General features: G+C 44.0%; 1 protein-coding gene across 1 annotated transcript in view; it reads left to right on the forward strand.

The window, feature by feature from the left end:
- Positions 1-15,021, forward strand: part of LOC144893153 (uncharacterized) — an 87,809-nt gene that overhangs the window by 55,286 nt on the left and 17,502 nt on the right. The window lies entirely within an intron of this gene.

Below are 15,021 nucleotides of genomic sequence, written 5' to 3' on the forward strand. Positions count from 1 at the left end.
ACTGATATGCACTTTGATCGAATCCAACAAAAAGGGAGTTTTCTTCTGCCAGTTTCAACAGAGTGTAGGAGTTCTGTCTTCACCTCATCTGATGTTGCCTTTCCTGTTGATAAATTGTATAAGTGACTATCTTCAGCAGACTCATCAAATGGATTCAGTGTGCTCTCAATGCCATTGACAATTTTAGCTCCATCTTTGTTGTCGTGCAGAACTCTATGATTTGTAAGCTCCTGTGTTGAATCTTCATTCTTTCTTAGTCCTGCCATGTCAAACAGGTTCCCAGGAATTTCACTCCTCATTGCCCGAGTAATCATCCACCGACTTCTTGCACCGATGTTTTCAGTGAAGGCTGAGATACCAGTCATGCGTGAAGCAGCATCTGCATTAACCGTTTGCTCAAGAGTCAAATCAACTGGGGTTCTTGTGAAGGTTTTGGTGGTGCGTCTGATAGACAAGCCTCCAGACATCAACATCTGACGTGCACCAGGATGAGAGATGTCTATATTGAGGAGATTCATGTGGTATCTTGTCATATACCGTGCATAATTGGGATGGTTGGTGGCAAAGAAGATTGGACACATCTTTCCAAGGCAGAAGATGATCAAGTCAAGATCATTTGTACGTGTGGCACGACTGAATAGATGATGAAGTTCAACTAAATCTAGATACATGATCCAGTATTGAGCTGTTGCACCATGCTGTCCTGAGCAAGACTTCTCCATAAATTCTTCATCCATCTGCAAGAATTATATGCATTCCTTTGAAAGTTCCAGACAAGACAGAGTGTCTGGTGATGAGTTGTCATGCAAGGTTTTCAGACTTTCTACTAAGGGCTGAGAAGGTGGCCCATGTTCACTCAGAAAACGTTTAAAATGAAACTTGTGAATAGCCAGAGCAAGAATTGAGTGGAGCCTTGTACATCTATTATAGTGTCTCCCAGAAATAAAACCATTAAGAGACCCACCAGCAAGTACACCTGTGTCTGTCATTATCTGTGGTCCACCTGAATCAGCCAACAGGGCTCCCATTGCTGAAAAGTAGGCCATCTGAATGTGAAAAGCTCCAAAACAAACAAATACATTATCATATTTTGGTGATTCCTCAGCTTGAATTTGTAGAGCTGGCTTCGCAACAGCCAGGTCATAATGAACCAAAGCATATGGCTCCCCACATTCATCAGCCACCTGTTGTGCAATTTTCATTGTTTCCACCACTACATCCAATCTTGTTGGTGGAAGGCTGATGTTGTCCATGTATCCTATGACTTGTTGAGGCAAGCAATCATTTGTTACTCTTGAGTTCCATCCAACCCACATGGGGGTATTCTCCAGAAGAACACATGACATCATCCACAGCTTATCTCTGTTCCTCATTTGAACCAGATTCTTGGACTCATCACACATTTTGACTTCATAATTGAATGTGGACATTTTAGGTTTTTTCTGTATGGTTCAGGATAGCTACCCTCTTTTTGAAAACTTCGTTTTCTGTTTCGTTTACTTGACATGCATGTCTCTACCACTTCTGAATCAGCAACACTTCTGTCAACATGCTGTGGGGTCATATTTTGAAAACAGATTCCTACAGTGTCATGCAATGTGCCTGCACCAAACAATGTCTCACAATTTTCATCATAGTTGTCCCAAGCAATTCCAGTAGCCAGCCCAGCCTGTTGCAGTGAGCCATGAGGAGTAACCTGACCTCTTGTGGCAACAGTTGATGCAAGGTCAGTTTCCAATTCTTCAGCGATGTGATAACTTATTGAGTGGCCAAAGTGATTCATCATTTCTATTACTTTTCTGCTCCCAATCATGCTCTTTAGTCCCAATCCTAGGCATAGGTGCTTAGCTGGTTTCACTTGACCCCTAGTAGTTGCAAATATAGCATCTTGAGAAGCAGACTGTGCATAGCGTTCCACACATGAGGTTGTGGCAATATTTTCAGAACCAGTATACAGTACCCTGTAAAATTGTAGCAATACGTCAGGAACATTTACCTGCCCTTCAGCTGGGGGCTTCTGGTGTTAGTGGACTTGGCAAATCTTTGCATTGTTCTTGAATCTTCAAAATGGAGGTTCTGAGATGTAATGCTGCCTCAATCACTTTCCACTCTAAAGAGCTGGCATACTGCAAGGCACATGCCATAGCTTGATCCTTGTCCATCGTACTGCTATATAGGACATTTCCCTGTTTTTGGGCAGATTGTCCTAACAACAACCTAGGGTCAAAATGTTTAATCTCTGTAATTTGCACTATCACCTCCAAATTCATCCACAACTGACTTATATCGACCATGAACTGAAACAATGAGTTCTGCCCTGTTATTGCCAATGACATTTTCTTCAACATAATCAGAAATAATTTCAAATGCCCTGACATGAATGTCCCTTGAAACACAATATTGGGTTGGTTAAGGTTTTGGGAGTGACCTATTTGCTCTGTTAATGTACATTTTTCGACATGAATGGTGATACTTAACCTCCTTTGCCACAAAATTTATGTTTCCAATCTTAGCCAGAAAACTGGTGTCCTGCAGGAGCATGGCTGCATTTTTGACTGCATCCTCCGCATCCGTAGTTTCACAACTTCCTAATGTTTCTAACTTTCGATTGACATATATTCGGTCCCAATTACAAAATATACAGGTAGCCTCAAATACTTCTGATGTGGTTTCAGGATGGTTCACTTGGGATCGCAGTGTTACATGGGATAAGGTTATCTCTTCTGTTGCTTTGGATTGGACTGCACTTTCTTTATATTTGGGGAATGCAGTGAAGTTTTTATAACAAGAACTGTGGTACCCCCAAGTTGTCGGAAAAATCAGCTGGTAGTTGAACACAAATTGTTGAATATTTGGAGCTACCAGTTGGCATTGCCATTCTTGATTCTTTGCAGACATCACCTTTTGCCAAGTGTTTGTGTCAAAAGGTTTGATGACATCCTTAGTGGGCCGTCCAACATGCGGAATGCACATCACAGACACTGCTGTAGATATGGTTGCTCTTGTTGCCATTTTGTCTTCCGTTGATGGCTGCTATCTTAGGAAGTCATATCTGAAACAGACAATGAAAGAAATATTGTTAAACCTGCAACAAGATTGTGTCACTCAAGATCTAGTAAAATAATGAACATATTTGTCAAAAATGCGGATTATCTAATATGAGGATACCAGTACCACAGTTTACAAAACATATTTTAGATCTCTTATAAATCAAATAATGGTTACCATAGCAATATTTTTCTTAATATAAAATTAATGTTATCTTTGGGTGGCCTGCAGGTAAATACTTTCATGTGGATTCCTCACATGCGAATATAAATGATGATAAAATGGTATTTAGAATTAAAACCCAATTTCAGAGTTTTCTGTGTAATACGCATAACCAACAAAAATGTGATTTTCACCCAAAAGGCTTCATGTCTAGCTTGTAAGACATTGATATTCACATTCTACATAAAATTATGATTTAGAAATGATTTAAAAAACATTTGGCCTCTGATTGCACATTAAAATGTACAATGCATTACAGTGTGAAATTGATATTTTTGGACTTCAGAGCCACTCAAATGGCTGTTACCATGGCAACTATATTTTAATTTCAAATTATTTGTGTTCTTGAGTGATCTCCAGGTCAGTAGCTTTATTTTGATACCTCACATGACCATATACCAGAGAGTAAAATTGATATCTAGAGTTAAAGCATAATTTTCAGATTTCACCAAAATATAGAAAAATAACAACAAAAAAACGCATTTTTCACCCAAACCGCAACATTTGCGGCACATAAGAAATGGATTTTTGGAATCTGCATTAAATTTTGGTTTAGATAAATTGGTCAAACCTTTTGGCCTCAGACGCTGCACAAAAGGTACCCGAGCTCCTGGACCAATAGGAAGTGACGACACATCTGCCAAGCTCAGCGGCTGTGTGTGTGTTTCGTCTCACAGTCTTGCGTTGTGTTGCGTATGTTCGTCTGTATATCCGTGTGTGTGTGTGTGTGTGTGTGTGTGTGTGTGTGTGTGTGTGTGTGTGTGTGTGTGCCAATTCCACTGTGAGCCTTATATCATGTATAAAAAAATGAAGCAAAAGATAATAGCTTCTATCCAATGCTCCAATATTTATTTTTAGTGTAGTTGAATAAATTAGTTAATTAGTAGTCTCTTTAGAAAGATGCTTTCCCGGTGTGTACCCCGATTTAGAATAGGTACACCGTATCCCTGCGTGTCGTAAGAGCCGACTAAAAGGATTGGTGTCAGGAAGGGAATCCGGCCATAAAACATTGTCTCAAAAAGGGAAGCCTGACAATTACAATTACGTATGCGCAGGGTACAGCCCGAAGTACCCCGTGGGGGTGTACCCCCTCGTCAAAAATCAAGTGTGGAACCCGATCGAAGCAAGGGTGGAAATCACTCCATTTATGACGACGAAACGTCTGATGCCCCACGTGGAGATCAGGTTTCTGAGGCTTGGGACATGCAATGTAGGGACAATGACAGGGAGATCAGGAGAAGTGGTGGAAGTATTGGTCAGAAGAAGAGTGGACATATGTTGTGTGCAGGAGACGAGATGGAAGGGAAGTGGTGTGAGAATGGTGAAGCGTATGCAGAGACAGAAATACAAGTTTGTGTGGCAAGGGTGCCCGGAGGGCGTGCATGGTGGTGGTGTCCTGTTTTCTGAGGAGTTTGTAGACAGTGTGGTGAGTGTGACTACAGTGAGTGAAAGGTTGATGATGGTGAAAATGATGATGGGAAAGCCCTTGGTGAACGTCATTTCGGGATATGCTCCGCAGGTCGGTCGGAGCGATGAAGAGAAGGACAAGTTCTGGTGTGCAATAGCGAAGCTGATGGAAAACGTGAAAGATGAGGAAGTTGTTGTGGGAGGAGGAGACCTAAATGGACATGTGGGAAGGAGTATGGATGGTTTTGAGGGAGTTCTTGGGGGTTACGGATATGGTGTGAGAAATGGAGAAGGTGAAAGGATTTTGGAGTTTTCTGATGGAGCTGATTTGTTGATTTGTAATACTCAGTTCCAGAAAGAGGATAATAAGCTTGTTACATACACGTCAGGTGGGTCGACGACAACCGTTGACCACCTGATGGTGCGTAGGCGAGATAGGGGGCACCTCCGGGACACAAAGGTGATCCTGGGGGAGGAGGCTGTTTCACAGCACCACTTGGTTGTCTGTTACATAAGGGTGAAAGGTGCGAGGAGAGCTCGGCAGGTGAAGTACCAACCGAGAATGAAGGTGTGGATGTTGAAAGAGGTGACAGTGAGGGGAGCATTAAAAGAGAGGCTGAGTTTGGCAGAGGATGATGTGGTTGAGCTTGAAAGTGGTTGGATGTCAATGAAAGATAGTCTGTTGGGAGCCGTTGGTGAGGTATGTGGATTGACTAAAGGACCACCGACGCACTCGGAAACATGATGGTGGGATGATGAAGTTGGAAAGAGGATTGACGAGAAGAGGAAGAAGTTCAGGGAGTGGCAGAAGGCGAAGGCTATGGGGACATGAAAAGGCAGAGCATGAAAGTTATAAGGCAGCCAAGAAGGATGCAAAGAAAGAGGTAGCAAAGGCACAGAAGGCATTTAGGAAAATGTTTGGAGAGCGCTTGGATTCGGAAGCAGGTCAGAGAGCGGTATTCAGGATTGCAAAGCAGATCGCGAAAGAGAGGTGTGATGTGATGGGGTGAGTTGCTTGAAGGATGAAGTGGGACAAATCATTGTGGATCCAGATGGAGTTAAAGGAAGATGGAAGAGATATATGGAAATGCTGTTGAATGCAGAGAATGAATGGGATGGCAACATAGAGAGTAACCCAGTTTTAGGACCGGCAGAGAAGATAACTGAGAAGGAAGTTGAGGAAGCGATAAAAGCAATGAAGAGTAGAAAGCAGGAGGGCCGACGGGAGTTGTGGGAGATATGTTGAAGGCAGCAGGAAGTTGGGGTGTGAAGAGAATGACAGAGATCTGTAATCTGGTGGTGAAAGAAGGCCGCATTCCAGTGGTTTGGGAACTGAGTACCCTTGTCCCTCTATACAATGGGGAAAGGTGACCCTCTGGACTGTGGCTTGTATCGAGCGATAAAGTTATTGGAGCATGGAATGAAGGTATTGGAAAGGGTGTTGGAGAAGAGGATGAGGATAAAGTGAAGATCGACGAAATGCAGTTTGGATTAATGCCAGGAAGAGGAACGACAGACGTGCTTTTTATTTTGAGGCAGTTGCAGGAGAAGTACATGGAGAAGATGAAGAAGTTGTTTCTTGGGTTTGTTGATCTTGAGAAAGCATTCGATGGGATTCCACGCGAAGTCGTGACATAGGCATTGAGGAAGTTAGGAGTGGAGGAATGGTTGATCAGAGTAGTGATGGCGATGTACGAGAGAGCGTGCACAGCTGTAAGGACGAAGGACAGGAACAGTGGTGAGTTTGAGGTTAAGGTGAGAGTGCATCAGGGGTCGGTACTAAGTCCACTACTATTTATAGCGGTGATGGAGGTGCTGGCTCGGAACGTAAAGGAGGGTTTACCGTGGGAGTTGTTGTATGCAGATGATCTGGTGTTGATTAGGGAGAGTATGGATGGACTGAAGGAGAAGATGAACAAGTGGAAGGAATGTATGGAGGCAAAAGGTCTGAAGGTGAATATCGGAAAGACGAAGGTGATGGTGGAAAGAACTGGGAAGTGGCCGTGAGCTGTGTGCAGGAAGGGTGTCGGAGTGAATTCGATTCAATGTACAATGTGCGCTGAGTGGGTACCTCAAAAATGTAGTGGTCTGAAAGGGTCATTAACCATTGTGGCAGCTACATTCAAGTGTAAGGTGTGCACAGGGGGAGCTGCAGATGGAGGAAATGTTGAGTTGGATCTTGGAGACGGCATGAAGCTGGAAGTTCTGAAAACATTTTGCTCCCTAGGAGACATGCTGAATGGAGGAGGAGGATCAGATTCGGCAACGGTTGCTAGAGTGAGATGTGCATGGAAGAAGTTTTGGGAACTGAGTGGCGTTCATCATTGAAACTGAAGGGAAAAGTGTATGCTGCATGTGTGAGAAGTGTTATGATTTATGGGAGTGAGACATGGGTAATGAACATAGATCAGCGAAGAAGGCTGGAAAGGGTGGAAATGCGAATGGTTCGGTGGATGTGCGGAGTATCGTTGAGAGGGAGGAAGACAAATGATGAATTGCGAAAGATGATGGGAATAGAGCCTGTGATGGATGCCGTGAAGAGAAACAGGTTGAGATGGTTTGGTCATGTGTTGAGGAAGGATGAAATTGACTGGTTGAGAAGAGTGATGGAAATGAATGTTGAAGGAAGTACAGAACGGGGAAGACCGAGAAAGACTTGGCTAAAGGTGGTGGAAGAAGAAATGCGGGCAAGGGGGTTAACAAGGGGAGATGCAGAAAATAGGGCAAAATGGAGAAGATTGTCATGGGGCCTGCAAGGCTCACCCCCGCTCTGGCAGGGAAAATGGCCTTAAAATGCATGTTGTTGTTTTGTTGTCCAGATAGATGCTTCCACCAGAGGCAGCATTGGGAATGAGACATCTTTTTATCCACAGTAAAATTGTGAGATAAGCTGTTGTTTGCTAAGGAATATCTATTGAAGCCTGCCAGAGGATATATATTTTTCTGTCATTGCACTCTTCATTATCTTTTTGGCAGAGAGAAGGTTGGGCGACTTTTCACACCTTGTGAAAAATTCAGGCATCAGTGAGAGCTTCAAGTACTTGACACTTGTGGATGTGCGAGTTCTTCACACTCCACACTCGCTAGATTAGTGTTATGAGCCATGTGAGCCGAAATATACACTGGTTTGAAAAACATTTTTGGTGTATATGACAGTTAGGTAAAGAAAATAAAATTATGGATTTACAATGGAATTTAAAAAAAATTCATATGCATTGTTATGAGTGGCCATTTTTGTATTCTTCTGTTTCTCTTACATATGATTGCCGATGCTTAAATTGGTATCGTCGTATTTGTGATTCAAAATGAATCGAAGAGAATATGTTCAAGTAATTTCCAATATAATTGGATCAAATGTACAACAAAAAGACGGTTTAATAATTGTATCTTACAATTCTTACCTATTTTGAGAATTAGGCCATAACACATGAAAAAATAAATTGTTGCAACAATGTATAAACGAAACATCAGCTGTAAGATAGTGATACCTTCATGTAAGAAAAGAAGACCAGACCGTGTGAGTGAGAAAAACCCTGAAAGTGAGATAAATGGAACAAGCCCCAGAAGGAGAAGGATGGAGAGAGTGAGGGAGATGAATTGAATGATTACATGAACATGGAGGCACCAGTTTGTGTACGTAATTTGTATGTGGCATTTAGTCAACGTAATTTCCGGAATGATATGGCGCACTCGGTGGAGCACATGCCTCCGCCAGGCTGAACAGTTCATGTTTTGTATCCCACTGATAGGCCGGATCTGGATTCGGACCTGAACCAAAATTTCATCAGCTTGTTCTTGTCATGTAACCAACTCATCCACCAAGTTTTGTCCGAATTTCTGACAACATTTTGAGATATCTTGTTTACAGACACTTGTGGACACCAAACAAAGACAGACAAAATTTTATTATTATTTTTACGGCGTAGCCCATAGGGAAAAGCTGTCTTGAACAGTGTTTGTCCGTATATATGTATGTATGTATGTATGTATGTATGTATGTATGTATGTATGTATGTATGTATGTATGTATGTATGTCCCCTCAAATGTATACCAATCAGAGCTGAGGATCAGTTCACATGACAGGGTGATGTGATTACGTCTGATGTCATTACGGTGTACAACAGCTGACTCCACACTCCACCATTTTGATTTATATGCCATTCATGCCGAACATATCGTCGAACCTGTCATATATCACAATCGCCATGCTCTACCTTTATGTTTTTCATTCAGTATGAAACACAAACAAACCGATTGTTAAAAGGATCATCAAATATCGAAAGCATCGTCATCTTCAATATATTAAAGTAGCGGCTGTTCTGTGTCCGTTCATTTGTTCTGTGTGTGTTCATTTACCAAGTTTCTTATGGAGAGATCGCCAAGTGGTTTAAGCATTCAAGTAAGCACTCCATTCAAAACCATTAAGGAACGGCTGGCTTGGCAAGCAATAGCTAGCTGCTTGGTAAATGAGCACACCCCGGTCTTCCTCCCTTTCAGTTTTGTGTTAAACAGCAGGAAAAGTGGGTTTCATTGGTGGTTTTCAAAACAAAACTTAATTGGTGAGTTTCAAAAGGCAGCTACGAAAAACGTCACTTTATCGGTAGGAAGGGTCATGTTATTTACCCACCCTTCTGGGGTATATAGATTACAGTAGATCTTCGTTCAGTTCTGTAAGTAAAACTTACCTCAGGTATGTCGGGATTCCTTCAAATTTATTTGTTTAATGTTATATGCAGCATTAGCGACTGTTTAAAAAGCTAATCATGTGTGTTTGTGGTTTATAATATTTTACAAGCCCGGCTACGCCGCTGTTAGACTTTTGGTCTTGTTTTGTATACAAAGTCGAGGCTCGTGTAACGCTAATACATAAAACACAAAAACATAAACGGACACATAAAACATAATAAAGGGAGTGGGAGACAAGATGGGGAGATAGGGGAAAGCACAAAAGCACAACAACAGTAGAGAACAGGGACATCGGGAGATCTGTGGAAGGGAGAGGGCTGGGGAGGGGGGGAGAGGGGACGGGGTACTCGGTGTAAAAGAAATGGACACTACCAATAATTTCAGGAAAGAAGTCGGAGGCTGAAGATATAATCTCGTTCCTCGAAATACCTTAAATCCAAGCAAACATGATGCCACAAAATTTTATCAAGCTATCACTTTGCTATGACAGGACTTTTAGATGGTGAGCCTTCTCTCAGCAATAGGGTAATTGATAAACAAACATCCATGTTGTTCATAAATATCCCTGAGGATTTCATTGATTAAACAAGAATGACCACACTGTAACTGCGACACAATATATATGTATGTATATATATTGTTACGTGCTCCTCCCCAAATCCCGGTCACGGTGTACCTCCGAGCCCCGAGAGGAGTCACGGCAGAAAGATGTGTTATTCTGTATGCCAAGGATCAATGGTGAAACCACACCAATTGTTACCAACAAACAAGTATTGTATTAAGGTCACACAAGAATAACGGTACAGTAACAATATTAATCAAAAGTACAATAAATATATATCATTCCTATGATGGTACCATCAGTTTCGTAATATATAACTCACTGTGCTCCAAGTGAGTGAAAAGAACATCCCCAATGTCTCTTTCCCGGCTTCAAGCCAAAGTTGCTTCCGGCTTCAAGCCAAAGTCGATCCACTCCAGTGATCGTCCATACAATGTCGTATCGAGACCAGAATCCCGTCGGGTTGACAGTTACACTGCCAAAGATGGGCGAAGGTGTCCTCGAGAAGCGACGGGGAAATCACACCTTCAGGTATGGACGTTTGATGGCTCTCAATCGGCGAACCGCAGATTTCCCACTCAAAAGCCACGTTACACACATGCACCAAATTAACTTCTGGATGCGGTGAAAATGGTTGAAGTGAAGTGAAAAACCTTGAGCGATGCGCAAAGCGCGCAAGGCAAAATGGCCGATGGCCCGTTCTCATGGCGTAACGGCACTCTGATGATTCTCTCCGGAATCAACCACAAAACCTGCCACGCAGGTTTATCTGTCACAGCGATGACAACTCTGTCGCAGGAATCCCTTTCCCGGGAAACCCAAAGTTCACACGTGACCCAAGTGTGCCAACGTTTGCTCAGGACCTTGAAGCAGCTCGGCTTCTTGTCAGACTCACTCGCTCCGCCTTCACTTCCTCCTCTTCCTCTTCGTAGTCGTCCGGTTCCGGTTCCATTTAAAACATTAACTTTTTTACCTTTTGAAAATAGTAATCTCTATCTCCCTTAAACGACAACAATAATAGTACATGGAATCAACAATGTTTACAGTGGATGAAAACCACAACAACGGAAGTGACGAATCCGTAACACTCCCCCCCCCCCCCCCCCCCCTCAAGAAAGAAAGTTTGAACATAGTGAAAAGTTTATTTGCAGGCAAAAACGCTTTTAACAAACAAAAGTAAAACTCACACCCAAATGATCAATTCACGTGAACAACAATAATTAATATTCCCCAAAATAAAGCAACAAAACTTCCAAACCACCTACAGGAATTTCCAAAGTTAGTTCACTCTGGACAAAGCATCAGCAACGACATTGTCCCTGCCCTTTACATGCTCAATTTCCAAGTTGAACTCCTGCAAAGCCAAACTCCATCTCATCAACCTCTGGTGTTTATTTTTCATTTTTTGAATGAAGGTTAAGGGGTTGTGATCAAAAATCCAAAGCAAAGCAAATCTACAGCACTTTTTGAAGGAGGCCGAGCTGAGAGCCAGGTTTCATGGTGGTTGGGTGGTGAGGCCTGGAAGTATTCACTGCATGGACGCATTTAGGAACGTGGAGTTCACGGGTTAATCCGTGTAGGAATCTTGGCTCGGCTGCACCTGAGCACTCAGTGCTTCCAACTCTTCTCTTGATCATAAAAATCATAATCACAGTTGTAGAGTCGGGTGCTGTAGTCACGTGAGTAGCGGTCCCCATCTCGGCTACAACCATAATAGTCATCCCGTCGAGAGTTGCGAAAACTGCGCGGCTGCTGCTGGGAGCCTCCGTAGTAATCACGACTGTGGCCGCCACCAAAACTACTACTCCCACCCCGGGAGCCATAGCCACCCCTGAAACTACCTCCACGTTTTCCTCCTCTGTAGCCCCCTCGACACCCATGTCCGCGACTTCTCTACTGTTATGGTCCGACCATCCAAATCCTTACCATTCAAATTCTTTTCTGCATCTTTGGCGTCCTTTGTGTTTTCAAACGTGACAAAGCCAAACCCTCTCGACTTTTGCGTCTCCCTGTCTTTTATCAGCAGCACTTCCAAGAGTGGTCCATATTTGCCAAAGATAGAGTCCAGAACATCTTCACTTGTGTCAAAGTTCAGTCGACCTACAAAGAGCTTGCCAACATTGCCTCCATCCATGACTTGTGTGTGCTGACACTTAGTTTCAGGGTACTCGACAAGAAGTGCCTGTGCAAAGCGTGACGTCAGTACCTTCTCCTTCTCCTCAGAGCGTTTCCTACCCATAGCACGAGTCGCGGCACAGGATGGAAAGATTCCCGGAATCTCCTGCTCTAACTGTGCGGTGTTATTTTCCATACTAAGCTTTTCAACAAACATCGGATTACCAGAAACTCGACCACCGGCCAAATCATTCCCAATAACAAAAGAGATTCCCTCTACAGGAAGAGTGACTTGTAAACCTACGGTGACCAGTCCTGACACCAAATCAGACTTCAAATGGATGACATGAAGTGGAGCTTTAACATAGCCACCAACCCCCTGTAAAAGAACTCCCTTAAACTCCCTTTACCTCCCTTAAACGACAACAATAATAGTACATGGAATCAACAATGTTTACAGTGGATGAAAACCACAACAACAGAAGTGACGAATCCGTAACAATATATATATATTGTTGCGGATCCGCCGCCGGCCTTCTCCCTTTACCAAGGGGGGATTAGTCCCCTTGTCTTTGACTGACCTGGCGCGACCCGGGACCTATCACGTCCCTTCCGGACAGCGCTAAATAGGGTTTCAGGACCGATTCGCTGTAACCTAAGTACCAGCGCTGCCCCGAAACGAGGAGATAAGCCCCACACGAACCACGTGTGTTGGTGATACGCCGAGCGGTTTGCGTACACGTGATTCGCGCTATTATCACTTACTAGACCCGATTGGAGCGATCGTATTCATACCACGCTTAGTCAATGGAGAAATCACAGGTACAATCGAATCAGGAAAGACAGGAAGAACAGGTTTAATTATTATTATTATTTACAATGTACAATGGTAGAAGAAGCAGAGGACACAGATCAGCCTTATACAGTCTTACTTAATACCCAGGACAAACGGGACCGTCTCACACACACTCACACAGGGATTGCTGGTGAGCAGGTTGATGTTCACCAGCATGTCCAGGGATGGCTTCCATGCAGCTCTCTCTCCGGTCCCCGGCACGTCCCTTGGAGATGGAAGTAAGTGAAGGCAGTAGCTCGCCGCGTGTCGTCTGAACGGAACGGGTTATCACAGGGCGAAATGGTAGGGAGCGGACTTTGGCGCGGCTGGCGGTTATTCACTTGCGGCTATGGCCGCGCTTACTCGCGTGGCTGGAATGCACTATATGCGTTTACCGGCGCATCTGGCTGCGCCCGCGTACTTGTACGGTTCAATGCCTCTTCTTCTCTCTCTCTGCACAAGTCCTCAAACAACACGCGTATCCTCTGCAAGTTCTCAAACAACGCGCGTATCCTCTGCAAGTCCTTTACAAGCAGGTCCCTCCCAACATGTCCTTTAACGCTCTCCACTTGCGAGTCCTAATCCTTTCGCCACCGCCATTCAAGTCCTTCAAGTCCTTATCCTTTCGCCACCGCCGTTCATGTCCTTCTGAGGGCGCAGCGGGTTATATAGGCACGCCCCGCGAACCTTCTCGAACTCACCAGACACACTTTACCACGCCCTCTCACGCCATGCCGCTAGAGCCCTGATTGGCTGGTGGCTCTTACCGTCTCCCCCACGCCGCCCACCCCGACCCCGCTCCCCTCCTTTTCAGGCCTACCTCGTGTTACTCGACTAGTGGTCAGCCGAATGGGGCGTGGGATCAATTACGCACATAGAGGTAGAATTGGAGGTTGGACGCAAAATGAATGGGGCCTACTCTCCTGTCTTTACACAACGCAGGCACTAAGAGGGGAAATGGCGGATTCCTACACATACTAAGACATAACTATACTACAAATGTGCCTTTATGTTGCTCATGTGACTAACTATGGGGGGCAAACCTTTAACCTTTAATGACTTCAATGTGCCAATCTCAAAACCGCAGCAATATATATATATATATATATATATATATATATATATATATATATATTAATTTTAAAAATTTCACCTCCTCCATCCACTTTCGCCTCCTCAGTCATTCGGGGTACGAGACCTCCATTAAGTGCGATTGAGTTGGCTTTAAAAATCCGGTAATGGGATGATTGGGAAACAAAGATGAACAGCGTGATCGGGAAGCACACATCTAATGTACTATTAAAAGATTAACTCAATAACTCTCATCAATTTCAGCCTCTACCACGGTTGGATCAGATCGAGCTGATTTACCACGCTGTCATGGTTGTTTAACCCCAATATGGAGGCGTTCAAAAATTACGTAACGATATTTTTGATAAAATCTGATGTCTCCTTTTCCCCACTTCGTACAATGCACTGCAACGCGAGACCAGACACCCGTTAAGATATTGTGTAACACTTGAAGATATTATCCCCCCTTTCCAATCTGGTGTTGGCAATCTGGGTTTTAGCCTGGTGTTGGCTTAGCGGTTAGGGTGCCGGCTTGGGATCCTAGGATCCTGGGTTCAAATCCCAGTCGATCGCTGAATTAACACCAGGGGGGGTTGACTCAGCCTGTCATCCTTCCAAGGTCGGAAAATTGAGTACCAGTTCACTGGTAATTCCCTGTGTGTTGCAAGGGAGCAGGGTTGGCGGCAGGAACGGCATCCGGCCGTTAAACATTGCTTCAAAAAGGCGACCATGGTGCCTGAAAAAAGGCCAACCCCTGCTCTGCGGGGGAAAATGGCCTCTAAAGGTGGTTCTTTTTTTATTTTTCTTTCCAATCAACACTCGACCCGATAACTATCAGGGACGCCTCTCCGCAGTGGTTGTCTCCCCCCCCCCCCCATTCCTGCAACGCACAATTTGGGGGCCAAATCTCCCCATTCTTCCCTGCTGCCCGGATTTGTCAGGGCAGTGCAGTCACGGTCAGAGTGCCGATTGGTCCCCATGGACCAGGCCTTTCCCTCTTGTCTCTGTCTTTTCTCTTCTGTTCTCTTCTCTTCTCTTCTCTCTCTCCCTCTCTAACTCTGTTGTGGCCCTGAC

Source organism: Myxine glutinosa, chromosome 8 (genome assembly GCF_964187855.1).
Source record: "Myxine glutinosa chromosome 8, kmMyxGlut1.1, whole genome shotgun sequence".
NCBI lineage: Eukaryota > Metazoa > Chordata > Myxini > Myxiniformes > Myxinidae > Myxine > Myxine glutinosa.